Source organism: Neovison vison, chromosome 10, assembly GCF_020171115.1.
Source record: "Neovison vison isolate M4711 chromosome 10, ASM_NN_V1, whole genome shotgun sequence".
In the NCBI taxonomy this organism is placed as follows: Eukaryota; Metazoa; Chordata; class Mammalia; order Carnivora; family Mustelidae; genus Neogale; species Neogale vison.
In genome coordinates, this window is record NC_058100.1 from 58,830,360 (window position 1) to 58,854,431 (window position 24,072).

The following is a 24,072-nucleotide window of genomic DNA, read 5'->3' on the forward strand; positions in this document are numbered from 1 at the left end:
ATCCTCCCTCGCCGTCTGTCTGGCCGCTCGCCGCTGGGCGCAGAGGCGCTGGTGGGGGAGGGCCGGCGGACCGCTGGACCAGTTCGGCGGCTCCGGGTGTGGGTGCGCCCCGGGGGTTGGCGGGGAGCGTCGCGGGCCTCCCTCCCGGGCGTTGGCTGCGGGTGACTCAGAGCTTTCCTCCCGCGCCCGCCCCGCCCCTCCCATCCCCTCCTTTCCCTCCCTCCCTCCCTCCCTCCGTCCCTCCCCTCCGCGCGCCCCGCCCCCCCGAAGGAGGGGCCTCGCCCTCGTCCCCGCCCCAGTCTCCGGGGCGGGCCGGAGCCCGAAGAAGAGGAAGGGGACGAGGACAACGAGCGACAGGGCGGAGGAGGAGGAGGAGGAAGAGGAGGCCGACCAACAAGATGGCCCCTGCTGCAGGAGCAGCCTCAGCAGCAGCAGGTGGGAGGCTGGAGGCGGCGCTGGCGGTGGCGACGGCGGCCGTGGCCCGGCGGCCTGGGACAGAGTCAGAGTCGACGGTGGCGGCGGCGGCGGCGACGGCTGCCGCGGTAGTGGCGACGGCCGCGGGGACTCGGAGCTGAGAGGAGCTGCTGCTCGGACCAGCGCGGTGAGCGAGCGGCGGGCGGCGGCGGCGAGGGGAGCGCGGGGCAGCCGCCCGGCCTCCGTCGGGAACAATAGGCAGCCGCGGCGGGGGAGAGGCCGTCCTCGCCCGCCCTCCGCCCCTCGGCGGTAGCGGCCGCCGCCCCCCCACCCCACCCCCCGGCCTCGGCCCAGCCGGCGGCGGCGGGGCTTGTCAGCGCCCGGCGTCCTTAGGCCTCAGGCCTCCGAGCGCGACCGCGAGGGCCTCGCCGGGTGGGTAGGCCGTGGGGAGGTGCGGACGCCGCCCCGGCCGAGGGGAGGGCGCGGGAGACTTCGGCCGGAGGGAGGGGGCCAAAAGGCCGCCCAGCTCGGCGGTTACTCCGAGGGCCTTGGCGGGCGGAGAGTGCGCGCAGGAAATGCTTTTTGGACCCCCCCGGTCCGTGGGGGTGGGGAGGTGAAGGCGTCTGTAAACTGGCACCGCCTCCGCGTCCCTGCACTCGGGGCTGCTCCCTTCGCTGACCCCTTGAGCGCTCCGCTTCCTCGACCCTGTGGGTTTCACGGTGTCTGTTTCCGTGAAGCTCCTGGAGATCGGGCCAGATGGTCTTCTTTCTTCCTGATGGCGATAGGGGAATCGTGTATGCGGGTGTCTTTTTAAAAAAAATTTACGTGCAACAGCAAGAAACATGCGAGGTAAAACGCGATTATCGATAAGGGCTGGGGAGGGATGGAGGGCCGAGGGATGTTCTTAAAACATCTCTTGGCATCAGTTCCCTCTAAACAGCAGTTACGACCACGTCCCGGGTGAGAGTGAAACAAGGGCTCTTTTGGAGCAGTAATAATATAACTCTTGACATCCCAGAATAGTCCATGAAACTGGAAACAAAGCCACTAACTGGCAACGCGAAGACAAATGGTAATGTTTGAATAGAACTTTTCTTCAAACGAACCGTTTTGAATTATTAATGTGCCGCATAAGAAACAACAACAACGTTAGCCCAGAATGGACCCAATGAAGCATTTCTTCAGGAGAGAAGTGGTTCTTCTCCAGGCTAGAACTTTCTTGTGTCTTGTCTCCTGTTGTAATTTTTGCTTTTCAGTAATTTGTTCTAAGACTTAACCTTTCCTTTGAGTTTGAGATGTGATTTCTAAAGCAGATTTTAATAAGATTTCAAAACTTTTTTGTAACTTTCAAAAACTAGAAACAACTGTTCTCTTTTGAGGGTTTTTAGGCTTTTGGAGGAGCAGCTCTTTATTGCATTTGCCCTCCGGCAGTGATGCCTGTAACTTCAACAGTTAACTGCGACTACTCCAAAATTTAATTTTTTGAGACATCTACCTCGTGCATTTCCAGGTGGGGGGGGTTGGGGTGGGGTGATTCAAGTTATTTCTATTCCAGTTTCTACCCAGGTGTGCAGAAATTTATATTAAAAGTGTTTGGATGCATCCAGGAAGATTGCTTTCTACTATTTAATGTTCAGTTGCGATGTCCACCTAGTTTGTGTTCTTAAAAGGAAGATTGAAGATGCCAGTTAATATCTTTCATCCATTTTTAGGGTAAATTTCTGCTTAGAATTGTCTGTGTTGTGATTCAAAGCATTTTTAGGTTATGTGAAATTTAGTGAGTGGAGCTAGTCCTTAATTCTTTCAGGAGAATTGACAGTAAATACATTAGCACTTGAACAAAAATGGAGGTTGAAGTATCTTATTGTTGCTTAGGTTTGAAATAAAGTGGAAAAATACAAATAACTTTCATTTTATGCCCAGCATAAATAATGTAGATGTTTTGACTTTAAAGTGATGGGGAAAGAACGACTTTAACATGGCTTCAGCAAATGTGAATTTTCAGGGAGTAAGTTTCAGAAAGGACACTTCTTTTTTTTTTTTTAAGATTTTATTTATTTATTTGACAGAGAGAGATCACAAGCAGGCAGAGAGGCAGGCAGAGAGAGAAAAGGAAGCAGGCTCCCGGCTGAGCAGAGAGCCCCATGCAGGGCTCGATCCCAGGACCCTGCGATCATGACCTGAGCTGAAGGCAGCGGCTTAACCCACTGAGCCACCCAGGCGCCCAGGACACTTCTTTTTTGAAGTACTGAAACCCATAATTTTTTTTTAAAGATTATTTATTTATTTATTTGACAGAGAGAGATCACAAGTAGGCAGAAAGGCAAGCAGAGAGAGAGAGAGGAGGAAGCAGGCTCCCTACCAAGCAGAGAGTCCGATGTGGGACTCGATCCCAGAACCCTGAGATCATGACCTGAGCTGAAGGCAGAGGCTTAACCCACTGAGCCACCCAGGCACCCCAAGAAACCCATACTTTTTTTAACGCTTAATTTTCTTGGGTCAGCACAAAGTGCACGTAAAGTCTAGCTTGTAATGATGCTTATATTTATGTGTGACCCTAAACCTATTAGAATGTACAAGTTTGAGAATTTTAAGTGGTTAGTTTGCTTTGTTATGAAAAAAAAAAAAAAAAAAAAAACCTCTCGTTGTATGAAGGACTAATTTGCCTCATACTTAATAACATTTCCCTGAAAACAAAAGAGATTTTTTTTTTTTTAAGATTTTATTTATTTATTTGACAGATCACAAGTAGGCAGAGAGGCAGGCAGAGAGAGAGAGAGAGAGGAGGAAGCAGGCTCCCCACCAAGGAGAGAGCCCGATGCCAGGACCCTGGGATCATGACCTGAACCGAAGGCAGAGGCTTTAACCCTCTGAGCCACCCAGGCGCCTCAAGATTTTTTTTTTTTTTTTTAAACATTTTATTTGTCAGAGAGAGAGAGAGAGAGAGAAGAGTGGGAGCGCACACGAGCGTTGTGGGGACAGGCAGGCAGAGAGAGATGCAGACTCCTGGCTGAGCAGGGAGTCTGATATGGGGAGGTGATCTTAGGACCCTGGGATAGGGATGAGCCAAAGGCAGACAGGTAGCCAACTGGGCCACCTAGGGGTCCCCAAACAAAAGATTTTTAAATGTTAAGGTTTTGTATTTGAAATTGGGTGTTAACAATTTATGGTTTGGGTGTGGGTCCATATTTCTGTTTAATGTTGAAAAACCTTTTAGAGACTTCTGGTTTTAATAGGTGTCAAAACTCTTTTAAGATATCCCTGTATCATCATATTTTATCAGTGTTTATTCTGATAATTTCAGTTTCTCAAGTAATATTTAAGAATTTCCTTATAAGATTTTGGAACCATAGCTTAAGAACTAGATTTGTATTTTCTTGGTAATATTAAAAGTTAATATATATGATTAATTTGAAGAATTTGAGTTTTTTCTACCTAAAAATTTTATAGTTTTTCAAAGCATCTTTGTTGAATGAGTAAAAACATTCACATTTAATTCTCCTATTTAGACTATAATATTGGTGGTATTGTTCTCACTTTATATATGAAGAATCTGAGGCTAGGAGAAGCTATGTCACTTGCAAAAAGGCCACATAATTAATAGGTAAAAGAGCTTACTCAAACCCAGGTCTTGTGGACAAATTAGATGCTTTACTACTGCCACCATGTGTCTCAGGATTTAACTTTGAAGCCTTTCCTATGTTGATGGATTTCCTTGTTTTGATCAGCAGCTGTGCTTTGTAATGCTGCCTTTAGCCCTAATATCTTTCTATTAACATTATTTATACACTGCCAAATACTCATTTCTAAGTTTGAGAAAGTATTTATTCATGTGAATTACAAATGAAACACTTATTTTTGCTTTTAGTAAATTTAAATGTGGTTGATCTAGAAACTCATACCATTTACATAGGACAGATTTGTTGTATTACTGTAATCGTTTCATGGCTTTAATTTGCTACGTAAACAGTTGCTAAATTGTGCCTGTGAAATACTTCATGGAAATTTAAAAATGCTTTTAGTAACATTCAGGGATGCTCAAGTTGGGTCAGCTAACATTTGAAATTCTCCATTTATAATTTTTTAAGGCCATAAACCATTTAGAGTTCTGCACCATTTTTTCATCTCTAGATCTTGGGGTTCAAAATGGAATTCTCTGGGAGGCTAGGCAGTCTACCCTTGGATATATCTTGAGAGTGGTTGGCATTCAACACAGTGAAGAATACACTGATAAATGATCCTTGTTTGGTGGATACCTCGGAGCAAGATGTTCTTTGGCAGGGTATACTGACCTGCTTTAGCTTTGGCCCTGTCAATGCTCAGGAGTTCAGATATTCTTTGGGGTTAGATTCAGATGTATTTAAATTCTCACATTGGCCTGCATCAAAACAGTCACAGTAGATTTCAAAATCAGCCTGTTTTTGTAGGACGTTTTTGAAGACCTTGTTCTCTTGTTTAATCCTGGAGTCTAGGCTGGATTTGGACTAGCTAGCCATGGAGGTTGTTACGCCCTAAGAATGATTTTGTCTGGCGTAATACAAAGGAATTTTTCTTATTCCAACGTTTCTTAGATTCTGTGTATTTTTAAGTGAGCAGTTTACTAATCCTAAATAATGTTGCCTTATATCCCCAGGACATATAACTTTAGCATATTTATTTATAGCTGTTATTGGTCAGACTTGTGCCTGTTCACTTCTTACATAATATTCTTGTTTACCCTTTATGTAATTTAGGCACTTCTTATTAGTTCACAGTGTTTTCCTAATTGGTTGAGGTTTGGGAAAAGAATTTTGTTTTTTTTTTTTAAGATTTTATTTGACATGCAGAGAGAGGAGGAAGCAGGCTCCCTGGTGAGCAGAGAGCCTGATGCGGGGCTCCATCCCAGGACCCTGGGACCATGACCTGAGCTAAAGGCAAAGGCTTTAGCCCACTGAGCCACCCAGGAGCCCCTGGGGAAAAGAATTTTAGTAAAAAATCTTAGTTGACCTTTCGTGCACAGTTGAGCTGACTGAAATTGTGACCTGCAGTAGAGGAGTGAATATTTTAAGGTTTATCTATGTTTTTCTTCGAGATTATTAACAAATATATGTCTTATGTCAGCAATATTTTGATGTTAAGCATTTTAGCACTGACGTTAGTACTCATCACACTGATTATTACTGTGAGTATATGGTAATAATTTAACTTGTAATGCATCTAGAAATCTCCAAGATCTAAATAGCATTTGAACATGGTGGCAATGTTTTTGAAGAAGAACTCTAAAGAGGCCATTATATACATATGTATTATATGTATATTATATATACATTTTATATATATATATATCTTGACATAAACAACTTTTTAATTAAGGTTCAGGTCATTTAACATAAGACTAGTAATTTTAAAGTAAGCAGTTCAGTATCACTATAGTCACAATGTTGTGCAGCCACCACTGTCTTAATTCCAAAACCCTTTGATCACCCCCAAAGGAAACTCTTTACCCATTAGGCAGTTATGCCCCCTTTCACCCCTCCCCCTCGTCCTTAGCAAGCACCATTCTACTTTTTGTCTTTGTGGAATTAACATAAATTTATATTGAGTCAAGATTAAGAAGCAGTATTACGTATAATTGAAATTGTAGGAAAAAACTTCAGGATATGATTGTTAGGAATCAAAAACCACCTCATTCTTTGCATGCTTTTCTTGAGTACAGTAGGCAGACTGCCAGGGACTCTTTATGGAAGGAAGAAAAGTTGAAAGTTTTCTTTCAAATTTGCAGTTTTAATTTTGATGATTCCAGAGGAGTTCTACTCAAATTCTCAGACTCATTTGTATTTCCTTATTGGGTTATGAGAATTAACTAAATTATGATGTTCTATACAGATAGGAGCAGCTAAGACTGACTTATTTTGCGCTCTACAACTTGTTTGCCTTTTGGTTTCTCTCTCTCTTGTCTTTTCCGCCCCCCTCCCTTTTTTTTAGATTATATTGGAAAATGATCGTTAGGTTGAAATTCCATGATGTTTATGAATCTGACTTTATAATTATTTTACTCAGCTAATCTTTGAGAATATTTGGAGCTGTAATTTACCTGACACTCTGCTTTTAATCACATGTTGAATGAGTATTAAAAACCTAGGTTTTGGCTCTACCTGACTCCCTCCAAAAAGATGACTGTTACAGAACCAATTGATCTGTAGCTTTTTTTGATTGGTTTAGTTTATGGATTGAGGGAGAAAATTATTAAGCTTTCTTTTCTGGAATAATGTGTAATGCACTTTGACCTCTGAAATTTTATTTATTTTTAAAGTAATCCCTACACCCATCATAGGGCTCAAACTCAATCCCAGGATCAAGAGTCACACACTCTACCCACCAAGCAAGCCAGACAACCCTTTTTAAAAAAAAAATTTTTTTTTTCAGGTCACCTGGGTGGCTCAGTGGATTAGGTGTCTGCTTTCAGTTTGGGTCATCATCCCTGGGTTCTGGGATTGAGTCCCACATCCAGGTCCTTGCTCATCAGGGAGCCCTCTTCTCCCTCTGCCTGCCTCTCCTCTTGCTTGTTCTCTTTTTCTCTCTCTCTGTCTGTCAAATAAATAGAATATTTAAAAAAAAAAAAAAAAGGTTTGTTTTTGTTTTTGTTTTTCTTTTTAGTAATCTTTACACCCAAGATCAAGAGTTGCCTGTTCTTCCTGACTGACCCAGCCCAGTACCCCAGACTTCTGTAAATTTAGGATTGCTTAATTTGAAGTTTCAGTTTCGGGCTTTGGAAATACTCTTATCCTTTTCTTAAATTCAGAATGGTACTCCCTCCCTGCCCCAGTTAAATTGAAATCTTTAAAATTATGGTGATAGGTGCAGAACAAGTTTCATGTTATTAGTAAAGATTTATAATGAATTACAGGAGATCTAAGTGAGGCAGAAAATTTTAAATTTTGATATTTATCTCCCTCTCCCCCCCGCCTTTTTTTTTTTTTTTAAGATTTTATTTATTTGAGAGAGAGAGAGAGAGAGCGCGCACAAGAAGGGGAGAGTGAGAGGGAGAAGCAGACCCCTGCTGAGCAGAGAGCCGGATGTGGGACTTGATCCCAGGACTCCAGGATCATGACCCGAGCCAAAGGCAGTCCCCCGACTAACTGAGCCATCCAGGCACCCCTCCCTCTCCCCCTTTTTAAAATGTTTTAAATATTCATATTTTCTTAGTTGTTTCCAAATGTCAAGAGTTCTCCATCAGACTTGAAAACACTCTAAAACAAGCCCTCAGCAACCTCCAGATTACTCTTGATATCCTCTGGCCATAATCTTGGGACAAGAAGGGCATATAAAAAGTCACTTCAGTAATAGCCCCTTTTCAAGGGAAAACTTCCTTATAAGGGCAACTTAAAAAGTGATGAGAAAGAATTACTTACAAATACTTAAAATTAAGTACTTTTCTTTAATAGGGGGACTTTTTTCAGAAAAGTATTAACTCTTTATAAATATTTCTGTATTTTTATATATATCTCATTTATTTTTTATAGTAACATAGGAAAGCTAGTATATTAAAGTAATACATTTAATCATTGGGGTGCCTGGGTGACTCAGTCAGTTAAGCGTCAGATTCTTGGTTTTGGCTCGGATCACGACTCAGGTCACGGCTCAGGTCACGATCTCCCAGTCCTAGGATTGAGCCCTAGTGTGGTTCCATACTCCCATGTCGGTTTGCTTCACATTCTTCCTCTCCCTCCCACTTCATCCCTCCCCACCTATATTCGTCCTGTGTGTGCCCGCTGTCTCTCTCTTTCAAATAAATAAATTCTTAAAAAAAGAACAAAACAGTACATTTATCGTTAACATCTTTAAGTGAAGTGATGTTTACAGATCTATACTTGAAAATATGGCTTAGTGGAAGATTTGTGGGTGAAGTAGGATTATTGGATTCTTAGCTTTATTATAGAGCAGTAGTAGTTCATCTCTCCAGGTCCCAGTTTACAATAAGAATTATACAAAAAAACTTTTGTTACAAGATTAATGAACCAGATCATCTGCACTAAGGCACTGATTTAGGTGCTCTCTTGGTTTGTACATAATTCTAATAAATTTGATTATCTGTTCTCTAATTCCATAGCCATTAAAAGGTGCAAATTAGCTGTGGGAGTAGAGGCACTATAGGTAAAAGGGACAGGAAGGGGAGGGGTTTACAGAAAAAAACCATGTTAGCTTGGGGCCATTTAATATATGGACAACACCTCAGTAGACTGAGTGTGTCATTATTTAATTATTATGCTATATAACTTATTCCTTTTTTTTTTTAACCTATTCCTGGTGATAAATTCATTGTAGGAAAATTCAGTTATGTTCATAATTTTGGAAGTCATAAAAATACGTACAGAGTATATTAGAACACAGGCTTTGGAGTCCAATATCTATGTTCCCATCTTTTACCACTTAAGCTTTATGATTCTTCATCTCTAAAATCAGAAATGATAATACCTTCCTTTATTTTTTTTTTAAGATTTTATTTATTTATTTGACAGAGAGCGAGATCACAAGTAGGCAGAGAGGCGCGGGGGGCGGGGGGGGGGGGTAAAGCAGGCTCCCTGCTGAGCAGAGAGCCTGATGTGGGGCTCAATCCCAGGACCATGAGACCATGACCTGAGCCGAAGGCAGAGGCTTAACCCACTGAGCCACCCAGGTGCCCTAGATATACTTTCCTTTTAAAGATTTGTTTTGGGGGGTGCCTGGGTGGCCAGTTAGTTAAGCAACTCAATCTTGATTTTAGCTCAGGTCATGAGACCTGAGTCCTCCCCTCCCAGGCTCCTCCCTCTGCTCCTCCCTGCTGCTAGCACACACATCTGCATGGACATGTGCATGCATGCTCTCTCTCTCTCTCTCTCTCTCTCTCAAATAAATGAATGAATGAATGAATAAATGAAATCTTAAAGATTTATTTTGAAGTTTAAAATGAGATAACATACATCTTCAGTATAGTACCTGATACATAGTACTCAGTCAGTAAATAATTTTGCTCTGTAAATTCTGTTTAACAAAAATCATTTTAGAAAGATATTCATCTAGACTATTTGAAATCGTTTTTTTTTTTTTAATTTTTTTTTTTTTTTAATTTTATTTATTTATTTGTCAGAGAGAGAGGGAGAGAGAGCGAGCACAGGCAGACAGAGAGGCAGGCAGAGAGGCAGGCAGAGGCAGAGGGAGATTTGCTACTGAAGCTGCGTATAAACTTTGTGTAGTTTAGGATTAAATGTATGTGTATTTTTTTTTTCCTAAGGTTTTATTTTTAAGTAAACTCTACACCCAGTGTGGGGCTTGAGTTTACAACCCCGAGATTAAGAGTCACATGCTATACAGTGAGCTAGCCAGATGTCCCTGTATGTGTACTTTTGAAAGTAGTGGTCAGAAATGAGATACCAGGGTTGCCTGGGTGGCTCAGTGAGTTAAAGCCTCTGCCTTTGGCTCAGGTCATGATCCCGGAGTCCTGGGATCGAGCCCTACACTGGGCTCTCTGCTCCCCTGCTCCCCCGCCCCCCAGCCCCCCACCCCCGGCCTGCCTCTTTGCCTACTTGTGATCTCTGTCAAATAAATAATAAAATCTTTAAAAAAAAAAAAAAAAGAAAGAAAGAAATGAGATACCATTCTCATTTTCTTCCCGTGTCAGTCTTTCATTGATATGGATCTTTGCTATTCCTTACTAGCCATTAGCTACAAATGGCTACTTAAATATAAAATTTGTAATAGACTTAATTTTTTTAGAGCAGTTTTAGGTTTATAGAAAAATGTCCTGAAGGTACAGATTTTCCGTATACACCTTCCCCTTACGGTTACTTCTGTTAACATCTTGTATTAGTGTGCATTTGTTATAATTGATGATCCAGTGTTGATAAATTGTTATTAACTAAGTTCCATAGTTTATATGAGGATTCACATTTTGTGCTGTGTAGTTTCCTGAGTGAGATTGTCTTCTTTCACTTAGCAATGTAACGTTTAAGGTTCTTCTATGTCTTTTTGTGGGGCTTGATAGCTCATTTTTTTTTTTTTAAGATTTTATTTATTTATTTGTCTGAGAGAAAGAGCTTACACAAGCAGGGGGAGCAGCAGGCAGAGGGAGAAGCAGGCTCACTGTGAGCAAGGAGCCTGATGCAGGACTTATGATCCCAGGACCTGACCTGAGTGGAAGACAGATGCTTAACTGACTAAGCCACCCAGGTGTCCCTAGCTCATTTCTTTTTACTACTAAGTAATATTTCATTTTGTGCATAAACTTAAGTTTTAATTAATTAAAATAAAATAAAATTTAAAATTTAGTTCCTCAGTTGCACCAGGCCACATTTCAGTGATTCAGTAATCACATGTGGCTAGTGGCTACCATACTGGAAACTGAAGACAAAGAACATCTCAGGAAGTTTTATTGAAGAGTGCTGATGTAAACTATCCTCCGAAGGTCCAGGTTCCTGTTTATGTTCACTCTCAGAGAAAACTTATTTCTTTACATGATCTCAGTTTGTCCTCAAGCCTACATTTTCTGTGCTTTGTTGCTTGTGTCACCGGCAGCCCTGAACTTTACATAATAAACTTTACGCCCTGAATGAAACAGTCTTACCAAATAAATATTGTCCATTAATGGTTTCCATGATTTCTTATTAGAGTATCCTCTTTTACTCCATTTTTTGGTGTTCTAAAATCTAGAGTCCCCTTTTCTTGTTTTTCTCTAAACCTTTCAAATTTATTTATCAAGGATATACAGGTCTCAGAGCTAATAAATGGCAGAATTGATATTAGAATTTAGATCTCCTTAACCTAGTTCTCTCTTGGGCTCCGCACTAATTGGGGTTGCCTTTACAGTTGTGTTTGAAGTTACAATCACTTTTGAAAGAGGTCATTGGGAACCATTTAATTATATACTATATAATTTTAAATAGTAATTTATAGTCTTAACTATAGATTTAATAGTTAAATTATTCTTATTCTTTAAATAATTAGAATCTTAAAGAAGAAAATTATCCCATTTAGCTGATTTCTTCTTATAATTCAGCTATGATGGGAAAATATTTTTGAGTATGAGTCATTTTCAATAATGGAAATTAATTTCCGCAACTAATTATGAATTGGCTAGTAAGGGTGAATAGAATTTAACTGAACATTATTGGCATCCAGAATTCCGTGTTGGCACTTGGCTTTACACTTGGGTTCTATTCATACTACATTTTAATCTGTAAAATCCAAATTGGTTACCACATGAACTTGTATCTTCCTTAACTCACCTTGGTGAAGTTTCCGGAGCTTGAGAAGTGGAGAACCTTATGTCATTCTCTTTTGCCCCCCCCCCTTTTTTTTTTAAGATTTTATTTATTTGGCAAACAGAGATCACAAGGAGGCAGAGAGGCGGGTGGGGAGGTGGGGTTGGGAAGCAGACTCCATCCCAGGACCCTGAGATCATGACCTGAGCCAAAGGCAGAGGCTTTAATCCACTGAGCCACCCAGGCACCCCCCCCCCTTTTTTTTAAATAAATAAGCTATAGCTCTACTTTTGCTGAAAGTAGCTATATTGTGTTTGGTCTTGATTTGACCTTCCCTGTATCAGTATACAGTCATGCTTGCTCAAAAGGCCATTTTTGTGGAGATGTTCTGTTAAAGAGTCTTCCATATTTAAGTGCTGTACTTTAAAAAAAAAAAAAAAAAAACCTTGGGTTTTAGCCTTCCTTTTGAAATGCTTTCCCTATAATTACTCTTTTAAAAGCCATGTTTTATGTGTCAAATTTTACATTAATTACCCCATTGAAAGAAGTTTTTGAACTGTTTTGATTAAACAGTCTTTGCTTGAATTTAGCTTTTCTTTAACTTTATCAGAGGCTTAAAAATAAATGTAACGTTCTCTATATATTTAGAAAATTTGAGTTATAGATTCTGTGGATTTACTCATTATCTGAGTCAATTTTTTCAGAAATGTGATTTTATTATGATAGGTCTGTAGGTATGCAGTTGATGAAAACCTGTTCATAAGAGCCCAGAAGGCCGATTTATTTTCTTTCTACTGCTATAAAAAAAAAAGATGGTTTTGTGAAATTAAAAAAAAAAAAAAAATCCTTAGGATAGATAGATCTCTAAATGCACTTAAGAGTAACTTAGAATATCACAAAGGCCAGAATAGATAATACTCTTCTGAAAACATCATTGAATATTGAAGTAGTAGCACCTAGTTTCCTAATGATTGACATGCATTAGTTAATTCATTGTACTCTGTGTCAAGATAAAACTCAACAACTTCTTAGGTGCATAATGGCAAAATGGTTGTGGGGAAGGGTGGAGGGAAAGGAAGTAGGGAGTAAAACCTGTCAATAGGTTTTCCATATTTGGGAAAGATTTCTGGTTCAGTTGTTGATTTTTTTAAATTCTTTTTTCTTTTTAAAAGACTTTTTTTTTTTTTTTGGAAGATTTTATTTATTTATTTGACAGAGAGAGATCACAAGTAGGCAGAGAGTCAGGCAGAGAGAGAGGAAGAAGCAGGCTTCCTGCTGAGCAGAGAGCCTGATGCGGGGCTTGATCCCAGGACGCTGGATCATGACCTGAGCTGAAGGCAGAGGCATAACCCACTAAGCCACCAAGGTGCCCCTTTTGAAAGACTTTTTAGAGCAATTTTAGATTCACAGCAAAATTGAGAAGGTACTGCAATTTCTCATATACTCCCTGCTCCCACACATGCACAGTCTCCTCCAAAAAAAAAAAAAAAAAAAAAAAGATTGGTGTATCTACATTGACTTTTTTTTTTTTAAGATTTTATTTATTTATTTGGCAGACAGATCACAAGTAGGCAGAGAGGCAGGCAGAGAGAGAGAGCAGGAAGCAGGCTCCCCACTGAGCAGAGAGCCCGATGCGGGGCTTGATTCCAGGACCCTGAGATCATGACCTGAGCTGAAGGCAGAGGCTTTAATCCCCTGAGCCACCCAGGCACCCCTCTACATTGACATTTGAAGTCCATAGTTTACAAACGGTTCATTCTTGGTGTGGTATATTTAATGGGTTTGGACAAATGTATAATGACAAGTATTCACAGTTACAGTATCATACAGAGTATTTGAATTACCCAGAAAATCCTCTGTGTTCTGCCTATTCATCTCCTCATTCCAACTCCCTAGCAGCAAGTGATCTTTTTATTGTTTCCCTAGTTTTGCCTTTTCCATTGTGTCCTGTAGTTGGAATCATGCAGTAAGTAGCCTTTTCAGGTGTCGTCTTTCTTTTAGCAATGCATTTAAGTTTTGTCCATTTTTTTTTCATAGCTTAATGCTGAATAATATTCCACTGTCTGGATATACCACAGTTTATCTATACTGAAAGACATCTTGGTTGCTTGCTTCCAAGTTTTGGAGGTTATGAATAAAGCTGCTCTAAACATCTGTTTACAGGTTTTTGTATAGTCATAAGTGTTCAGCTCCTCTGGGTAAAAGCAAGGAAAGTGACTGCTTGATATTATTGTGAGAGTACGTATAGTTCTAAGAAGCCATCAGACTGTTTTCAAAAGTAGATGTCCCATGTTGTATTCCTACCAGCAGTGAATGAGAGGTCCTGTTGTTCCACATCTTTGCCACCATTGGATGTTGTATATGTTCTGGATTTTGGCCATTCTGATGAGTGTATAGTAGTATCATGTTGTTTTAATTTGCATTTTCCTGATGATTTATGATGTGGAGTATCTTTTTATGTGTTTATTTGGAATATAATTTTTAAAAATTTTAAGTAGCTCTCTTCCCAGCGTGGAGCCCAATGTAGGGCTTGAATTCACAACCCCAGGATCAAGACCTGACCTGAGATCAAGAATCAGACACTTAACCATTCAGCCCCAGATGCTCTGGAATAAGATACTATATAATTGGAACCATACAATATGTTGTCTTTTCAGATTAGCTTTTTTTTTTTCTTTTGAACATTTTATTTGTCAGAGAGAGAGTGCGTGTACACAAGCAGAGGTAGAAGCAGGTTCCCCTGTAAGCAAGGAGCCCAATGCCAGGCTCAATCCCAGAACCCTAGGGTCATGACCTGAACTGAAAGTAGAGGCTCAACCGACTGAGACACCCAGGCGCCTCTCACATTATTAGCCTCTTTATTCTTACATTTTTAATCTGCCACTTCACTTTTAGTTTTCCTGGGTTATAGATATTTTTAAGGATGTGCTTAATTTTGGAAACATACTTTCTTCTAAATATTAAGTACCAGTATTAAAAAGTTTGACTCTTTGTGTGGTGATACATCCTGCCGTCCTAAGTCCCATTGCCATTCGGCTTTATCTTTTATGCGAATTGTCCCAGCACTATCTTTAGGAATATGAAACTTGTTACAATCAGGCACAGTAGTGATTTTTTCAGTCCTTCAACAATTACTGAGCAAATATTACACGCCATGCAGCACACAACAGTATGAACTTTCTCATATAGAAAGAACATAGAATGGGGCGCCTGGGTGGCTCAGTGGGTTGAGCCGCTGCCTTCGGCTCAGGTCATGATCTCGGGGTCCTGGGATCGAGCCTCGCATTGGGCTCTCTGCTCAGCGGGGAGCCTGCTTCCCCCTCTTTCTCTGCCTGCCTCTCTGCCTACTTGTGATCTTGCTCTCTGTCAAATAAATAAATAAAATCTTTAAAGAAAGAAAGAAAGAACATAGAATATATTGGAAACACAAGAGGAGTACCTAATATAGGCTGGGCTAAAAAAAGGCTTCTTGAAAGAGCTTCCTGACCTAAGTGGGCCTTAAAGGATGAGTAGAGGTTTAATATTCTAGATTTAGGGGAATACTTGAACCAAACAAAACCTAGAGTGAAAAAGAATATATTGTGTGCAAGGAAACCTTAATACTTTGGTAGAGAATAAAATATAAAGCAGTTAGTGATGAAAAGTAAGATTGGAGAGGTAAGTGGGGGCCACATCCTAAGATCTTTATGGCATGTTCAGGTACTTGGGATTGATCCTCTTCAGGCATCATTGAAGAAATTGTTGATGTTTTTTTTAATTGAGGTATAATATGTATGCAGTAAAGAGTAATAAAATCTTGGGGTGCCTATGTGGTTCAGATCAGCTCAGGTCATGATCTCAGGGTCCTCGGGTCCAGCCTGGGTTTAGGCTCTCTGCTCAGCAGGGAGTCGGCTCTCCCTCTCCCTATCTCTCTGTGAGCTCTCGCTCGTCTCTCTCAGGTAAATAAATAAAATCTTGGAAAAAAAACCAGTAAAAACGTCTTAGGGGCCCATCTTGATGACTTTTTACATACATACACTTATGATATACCAGAACACTACCTAGATTAAGATACCTACCATTTCTAGCACCTAAGAATTCTTTCTTCTGTTTCCCAGGCAATACCCTCCTCACTGCCACCCATCTTTACCAACAGGTATTCTAACTTTTAGCACCATAGACACTTTGTTTCTTTTTAAATGAAGTCGTAAAAAGTATTCTTTTTCCTCTATAAATTAAATCCTTCAGTAGGTGCTATTTTTTAATCTGGCTTTGTTCATTATGATATCTGTGAAATTCAGCTGTATTATATGTAACAGATCAGTATTCCTTTTATTATTGCTATATTGTATGAATTTATCACAGTGTGATTTATCATTGTGTGAATTTATCACAGTTTATCCATTCTACTGTACCTGGATAGTTGGGTTGTTCCCAGTTTGTTTCGAGTTTTTTAGGAATAAAGCCACTATGAACTTTCTTGTATATATCTTTTGATGGACATAATTAGTCATCTCTCTTATATAAATACCCAGGAGTAGAATTTTTGGGGTCATTTGTAGACATTTGTTTGGCCTAAGTAGATACTGCCAATTTTCCAAAGTGAAATGTGCCAACTTACACTGCCATCAGCATTGTATGAGAATTTTACAGCTCATATCCTCTTTGGTATTGTTGTTTTAAAATTTTAGCCTGGGGCACCTCGGTGCCACAGCCGTTTGGGGGTCTAACTCTTGGTTTCAGCTCAGGCTGTGATCTCAGGATCATGAGATCAAGTCCCACGGCAGCTCGGTGCTCAGCATGGAGATGGTTTGAGAAGCACCTTACATTCATGCTCACTCTCTCTAAAAAAGAAATCTTAAAAAAAAATTTAGCCCTTCTGATACATATGGAGTTGTATCTCATTGTCATTTTAATTTAAATTCCCCACCTGTGTAATGCTATTCTTTTTTTTTTTAAGTTTTTGTTTTTGTTTTTTTTGAGAGCCAGCACGTGAGCACCCACAAGCATGGGGAGGGGCAGGGGGAGAGGTAGAAGGGGGCTCCCCACTAAGCAGGGAACCTAATGGGGGGCTCCTTCCCAGGATCCCGGATCATGACATGAGCCAAAGGCGGACACTTAACTGACTGACAACCCAGGTGCCGTGTGTCATGTTATTCTATAACTTCAGCTGGCATATGGTATGCCTGTTGGCCATTTGGATATCCTTTTTGTGAAATGTTTGTTGAAGTCTGTTGTCTATTTTTTTTTTTTTTAAAGATTTTATTTATTTGTCAGAGAGAGAGAGAGGGAGAGAGAGCAAGCACAGGCAGACAGAATGGCAGGCAGAGGCAGAGGGAGAAGCAGGCTCCCTGCCGAGCAAGGAGCCCCATGTGGGACTCAATCCCAGGACGCTGGGATCATGACCCGAGCCGAAGGCAGCTGCTTAACCAACTGAGCCACCCAGGCGTCCCTGTTGTCTGTTTTTTTTTTTTTTTATTGAGTTTTCATGGAAGAAGAACATAGGTGAATAACCAGCAGCTGTGAGGAGAATAGAGGAAGGCAAGAGCAAAGCTGGAAGCAGAGATCAGTTAAAAGGTTACTGTGTCATCCGGGTGAGAAGACTAGATATGCTCTGTGAGAGCAGGGTTGTTCTTTCTTTCAGGGCTGTAACTTCAGATCCTAGGCCACTGGCACATAGTAGGATTTCAGTATTTTTTAAGTGAATGAATATGGGTCCTCAGGAAAGTAGAGAAGGAAAGGAATATATAGATGCAATGATAAAATTTTTTTAATAAGAGTAGAAAACGATGGAATCTAGGATGATTGTCAGATTGCCAGATTTGTACATCGAGTGTCAAATTGGATAGTAGTGTCACCAAAGCAGCAAAGACTACAGAAAGAATTGCCATTTTAAAAATCAGGATACATTTAGTTACCATGTGACCTTGAGCATATTACCTAATCTAATACGTTCTTCAGTTTCCTCAACTCTGAAATTAAGCTTTACATTGTGATTTCTTTTTTTTTTTTTTTTAAAGATTTTATTTATTTATTTGACAGAGAGAAATCACAAGTAGATGGAGAGGCAGGCAGAGAGAGAGAAGCAGGCTTCCTGCTGAGCAGAGAGCCCGATGCGGGCCTCGATCCCAGGACCCTGAGATCATGACCTGAGCCGAAGGCAGTGGCTTAACCCACTGAGCCACCCAGGCGCCCTACATTGTGATTTCTAATAGACTACGTGAGATAATGCATGTAGAACACTTAGTGTAGTGCCTGGAACATAGAATGTATTCAGGGTTAGATAGAGGAACAAACAAAAATCTCTATCCTGTAGAGCTTACATTTTGGCAGTGGTGGGTATGCACTGTAAGAAAAAAGTAAAAGGGCATATCGGATAGTGAGAAGTATTACAAGAAAAATTAATCAGGAACAAGATGGGAAGCAGCAGTTTGTGTATGGTAGTAATGGGATTGGGGTTGAGAGATCAGGTTTAAATAAGGTAATCAAGTAAGGCCCTTCATTAGGGAATTCATAGATTAATGCTTAAAGGGAAATGAGGGAAAGGTTAATGATTGGGGGAATAGTGGGCAAACTGATCATAATTCTTTAGGAAAGCAGAGCTCCCTCTTTTTACCAAAAAGTGTAATTTAGTAGTAGTAATGACTGTTTATTGTGCAGCCCACATCAGTGAGACTTTCGGAAGCCTTTTATCCCTTGCTGTCTGCAACACATATAAATGTACTACACAAACCTGAGCATGAATTTAATCCCCAGAAGGTCATCATTATGTGTTTTGACAGAAGTGTTTTGTGTTTAATTCTGATATAGTGGCAACAAACCAGTAGATTCTCTGGAAGTAGCTACTACTTGGAGATCAACAAAATGTCTTCCTTTACAATTTACCTGTTTCAAATCACAATTTACCTGTTCCATATCCCCTTATATATATAAATATATTGTAGCTATAAGCCCCTGTGTTTGGAGTCATGTAACAGTTTGTCCATTTTTTTTTTTAATTCCTCAAAATGAAATTTTTGCCCAGGATAACAGTCTAGAAATAATCCACACCTCTTATTTTGTTGCATTATTTTTCAAGCATGTGCAACTGAAAATCACTCAACTTTTGTTTTGTGGAAATAGTTTAAATCCTTTCAGGCATAGTCCATAAAAATAAAGTAATGACAAGGCCTTTAAGCCTCAGCTCTTAGGTTATGTGGACAGTACATCTTATTAATACTACTATTACTGCTTTATTATTGTTCCAAATGTTCGATTAGGTCTCTAATGCAAAGATTCCTTAGGTCAGAGTATGTACTCGAGCGTCATCCAGCTGTTGCATCCCAAGCGAGTTGCATATACAACTTACCTATTCTGAATACATCTTCCTGTTTTCTCATTGTTGTCCAATTCTAAAATCAGTCACAGCCCTCTGGTAGCCACCAAGGAAGTCAAGGCACAGGTTCCCTGGGAAAAAAGAAAGAAACAAGTGAAAGGAAAGAGGTGGGGGTTATGAGTGTGACAGATATGCTGCTTTGTTTTCTGGAGTAAAGAGGGGACTCTGTTCTCAAGTTTTGTTGCTGACACCTGTTTTTGTCCCTTCCAGTTCAATACCAGAAATCTGCTGATAGTCAAAATTCAAATGTCATCATTGCTTCAAAAATGACTTTATGTAGGGTTGTTTTCTAACTGTGATCAGTTTAACTGGAGTGTTTTTAACAGTTTAAAAATAAGAATGTTGAGGGGTGCCGAGTGGCTCAGTCCGTTAATTGTCTGCCTTCAGCTCAGGTCATGATCCCAGGGTCCTGCGATTGAGCCCCACTTTGGGCTCTCTGCTCAGCAGGGAGTCTGCTTCTCCATCTCCCTGTTGCTTCCCCTGCTTATACTCTTCTTTCTCCGTCAAATAAATAAATAAAATCTTGGGGAAAAAAAATACGAATGTAGAAAAAAAATCTAACAAATAATAATCTTGAAGGAAAGAAGCCAAAACACAAAAAAATACATGTTGATGATCCACTGTATAGAACTTTTATTTTTATTTTATTTATTTATTTATTTTTAAGAGAGTGAGAGATAGGGGCATTATCGGGGGAAAAAAAATACGAAAATAGAAAAATACGAATGTAGAAAAAAAAATCTAACAAATAATAATCTTGAAGGAAAGAAGCCAAAACACAAAAAAATACATGTTGATGATCCACTGTATAGAACTTTTATTTTTATTTTATTTATTTATTTATTTTTAAGAGAGTGAGAGATAGGGGCATTATCGGGGCAGGCCTCGTTCTGGGATGGTCATTTTCTGCAGCCTGTGGCCTTGGCTTAGCAAGGGCAGCTGCCGGGTGACTTGCTGGCTGCGGCAGAGGCCTGGAGGCACAGTACAGCTACTCCGTCTGCCTTGCCATGTAGCACTGACCTGTGCCATTGGTACCTGTGACTACATGTGGGCCTCCCAGGGACACTGGGCCTGGGTGCTACTGGGGAGAGGTGGCAGCCAGGTGGGGGTGGGGCTGCCTGGAGGATTGAAGGTTGAGGGCACTAGATATATTCCTCCTTCAGTTTAGTCCCTGATGCTTGACCCAACCACCCCACCTATACAACCCTTTCACCCTGGGGTGACTTGAAGACCTGCCCCATCCCAGGGCACCCAGGGGCTGCTGACTGCCTCTCTAGGTCTCCCTGGGTTCTCAGCACAGCAGGCGCAACCTCTTTGCAGTTACCTTTGATTCGTTCTGTGGACACGAGAGCAGGCAGGTGTAAGTAAACGCCTTGTGGCTTTTGCTGTTAGCTTTTTTTTTTTTTTTTTAAGATTTTATTTATTTGACAGAGCAGGAGTGCATAAGCAGGGGGAGCGGCAGAGAGAGCAGAGAGCGGGAGAGAGAGAAGAAGACTCCCCATTGAGCAGGGATGTGAGGCTAGATCCCAGGACCCTGAGATCATGACCTGAGCTGAAGGCAGTTGTTTAACCAACAGAGCCCCCCAGGCTCCCTGCTGTTAGCTCTGTAAAAAAATCTGCATATAAGTGGACCCAGGCAGTTCAAACTGGTGTTCGAGGGTCAGCTCTACAGGTCAACTGTACAGGTATGCTTACTTCGTAATAATTCATTGACTTGAACTTCTTGATCTATATGCTTTTCTGTATGTATGCGATACTTCAGTATGTCTTGAGTATCTTAAAATATATATAAAATACTGTTTTAGTCCTCTGATTATTTTTGTGAAATGTTTAGTAAAATGTTCCTTGTGATTCTCAATAGAAACATAGTAGTTGCTCTAACCTAATTAAAAAACAACAACAACAAAAAAAACCAGGGCTTAAACAGTTCCAGGGTTCCTGTACTAAATATACTTAATTTAAAACTAATGCTCAGGTTAAACCTAAAGCAGGCACCATTTAATTTAGATTTTTATTTTTGGCTAAGTAATAAAATCATTAATAAATGTAATAAAAATTACAGATGCTAGAAGTTGGAAGACTAATTACTGTGGAAAAAGTACAGGCTTTGGAGTTGGACAAACGTGGGTTCAAATTATGACTAGGCCACTAAATTAGCTGAGTAACTTTCAGTTTTCTTTCTTTCTTTCATCAGTGAAGTAGAGGTGATCGCTGTCTCAGAAGGTTGTTGGGGGATTACATGAGATAATCTATAAGTGCTTGGCACCCAGATCTCACAGTGGGGATGGGGAGGAAATAGATTTGGAGAATATGTAAAGATGCTTTGGGTAGATAAAAACAAGTATAACCTGCTTAAGATAACTAAGGTAATGTTGTTAGGGGAAGTAGTCTTTCAGTTATAACCACTGAAGACTAATAACATCTAACTTATAAGCATATGAATCTATCAGCATTAAGAGCTAATAATGCTTCTCTGGCACATCAGGATAAAGGACTGTTAGCACAGATGACAAATGTATTAAGTTGGAATGTAGTAAAAAGTTCTAGATGGATTTAAATTGAGCCTAAGTGGTACATGTTTTGTCTAGAGGATTTGTTGTCCATGCTGTGCTTTGAAAATGTTACCGTTGGTATACTTAAATTCTTTTCTCCTTAGTTACTATTAATTTATGCTGTAGGATTAAGAAACTAAATTTAGGCATGTTGTGTTTAAGAAGGTACTTCAGTATATTAGTAAATTTTAGGGCCTTAAGAAAAGAGGATAGATAGATTCACTCTTGTAAAGGGTTGTAATTCAGTTGAAAGAACCTTTCAAACTCCAGTGTCGATACTGCATTCAGTATTACTGTAGTCTCAAAAGGGCTGTGATGCATTTTAAGTGTTATCTTGGTTGTTATGTCTTAATTATATAAATAGTTATCAGATATCTTTTTTGAAAAATTGTTTAAAAATTTTTATTTTTTTATTGACATATAATGTGTTATTTGCCCCAGGGGTACAGGTCTGTGAATCGTCAGGCTTACACACTTCACAGCACTCACCATATCACATACCCTCCCCAATGTCCGTAACCCAACCACCCTCTTCGTACCCCCATCCCTGGCCCGACTAGCAACCCTCATCAGATACCTGTCTTGGAGTAACAAACCATAGAGGCTCAAAACAATAACTATTTGGTTACATTTGGGCAAGGTTTAGCTGTGTGGTTCTGTTGCTAGTCTCCACTGAGGCCGCTCATGCAGCTTCAGTCATCTGGAAGCTCAGATTGGGGCTCATTGCTCCAGGGGTCTGAGCTTGGACAGTTTTTCTCTCTTCTTTTGGTCTCTCCCTTGGAGGCTAGTGCAGGCGAACTCACATAGTGGCACCATGTTGCAAGAGTGAGAGTAGAAGCTGCAAGGTCAGCTGATGCCTAGGCTCTCAAACTCCCTCCAACATCACTTCTGCTGCGTCCTACTATTCAAAGTAAGTCAAGGCTACCCAGATTCAAGAGGTGGGAAAATAGACCCCCCTCTCTCTTTTTTTTTTTTTCCAATTTATTTATTTTCAGAAAAACAGTATTCATTATTTTTTCACCACACCCAGTGCTCCATGCAAGCCGTGCCCTCTATAATACCCACCACCTGGTACCCCAACCTCCCACCCCCCCGCCACTTCAAACCCTTCAGATTGTTTTTCAGAGTCCATAGTCTCTCATGGTTCACCTCCCCTTCCAATTTACCCAAAAGCACATACCCTCCCCAATGTCCATAACCCTACCCCCCTTCTCCCAACCCCCCTCCCCCCAGCAACGCACAGTTTGTTTCGTGAGATTAAGAGTCACTTATGGTTTGTCTCCCTCCCTATCCCATCTTGTTTCATGGATTCTTCTACCCACTTAAGCCCCCATGTCACCACTTCCTCATATCAGGGAGATCATATGATAGTTGTCTTTCTCCGCTTGACTTATTTCGCTAAGCATGATACGCTCTAGTTCCATCCATGTTGTCGCAAATGGCAAGATTTCGTTTCTTTTGATGGCTGCATAGTATTCCATTGTGTATATATACCACATCTTCTTTATCCATTCATCTGTTGATGGACATCTAGGTTCTTTCCATAGTTTGGCTATTGTGGACATTGCTGCTATAAACATTCTGGTGCACGTGCCCCTTTGGATCACCACGTTTGTATCTTTAGGGTAAATACCCAGTAGTGCAATTGCTGGGTCATAGGGCAGTTCTATTTTCAACATTTTGAGGAACCTCCATGCTGTTTTCCAGAGTGGTTGCACCAGCTTGCATCCCCACCAACAGGAGGGTTCCCCTTTCTCCGCATCCTCGCCAGCATCTGTCATTTCCTGACTTGTAGACCCCCCTCTCTTAATAGAAAGAGCAGCAAAGTCAAATTACAGAGGGAGGAATCTTTGCAGACTAACACAACAAATGATTTAAAAACCCAAGGAGACAGTCTTAACAGTAGTAAAGTTAGACACATCATGGTTCGAATCTAAACTCCACAAGCTCTCATTGGCTGTGAACCTTGAGAATATGGTTAACAGTGATTTTCTCAAGGGTCCGATAATATTTTGCAAGGTTATTTTGATAGTTAAAATTAATGTACTTTTTAAGTTTTTAGAATATTTTAACCCATAGTAAATGCTGTTATTATTTTAAAACAGCATTCTGTTTTAAGTTTTCATTTGCTTATATTAAACCAATGAAAATTTTCGTCAAAGATAGGGAAGCCAGTATAGCTTGCTAATAAGTGGTATTCCAGAAGCCCTTTGAAAGATAAAGTTGAGGGTTTTTCTCTCTGCCAGCTTTGATATATTAAGTCTTATTTGCTCATGTTATAAGTTGTTTGCCTAAAATAATGAAACAAAAACCTGGATTTTATATTTGAGTTTATAAACCTTGAGGTATCGTTTCTCCTTCTTCCTAAATGGAAATGTGTGTGTGTGTGTTCATTGGGAAAAGGAACTATCAAGATTTTTTTTAGATTGGGTTTATACCTCTTAAACTGGTTAATATTAAACAGTTCAGGGTATAAGAATACTTGAATTTTTAAACTTTTAAAAATTTATTTTTGTTTTTAAAATTTTAAGCTTAT

General features: G+C 40.3%; 1 protein-coding gene across 3 annotated transcripts in view; it reads left to right on the forward strand.

Moving 5' to 3' along the window:
• The first annotated feature begins 347 nt into the window (after positions 1 to 347).
• Positions 348 to 24,072, forward strand: part of RC3H1 (ring finger and CCCH-type domains 1) — an 84,272-nt gene continuing 60,547 nt past the window's right edge. For 2 of the 3 annotated variants that reach the window (XM_044267375.1, XM_044267377.1), the window contains exon 1: positions 348 to 601. The gene's annotated coding sequence lies outside the window, so the exon portion shown is untranslated. The remainder of the gene's footprint in view (positions 602 to 24,072) is intronic. The other variant, XM_044267376.1, reaches the window with a different exon arrangement.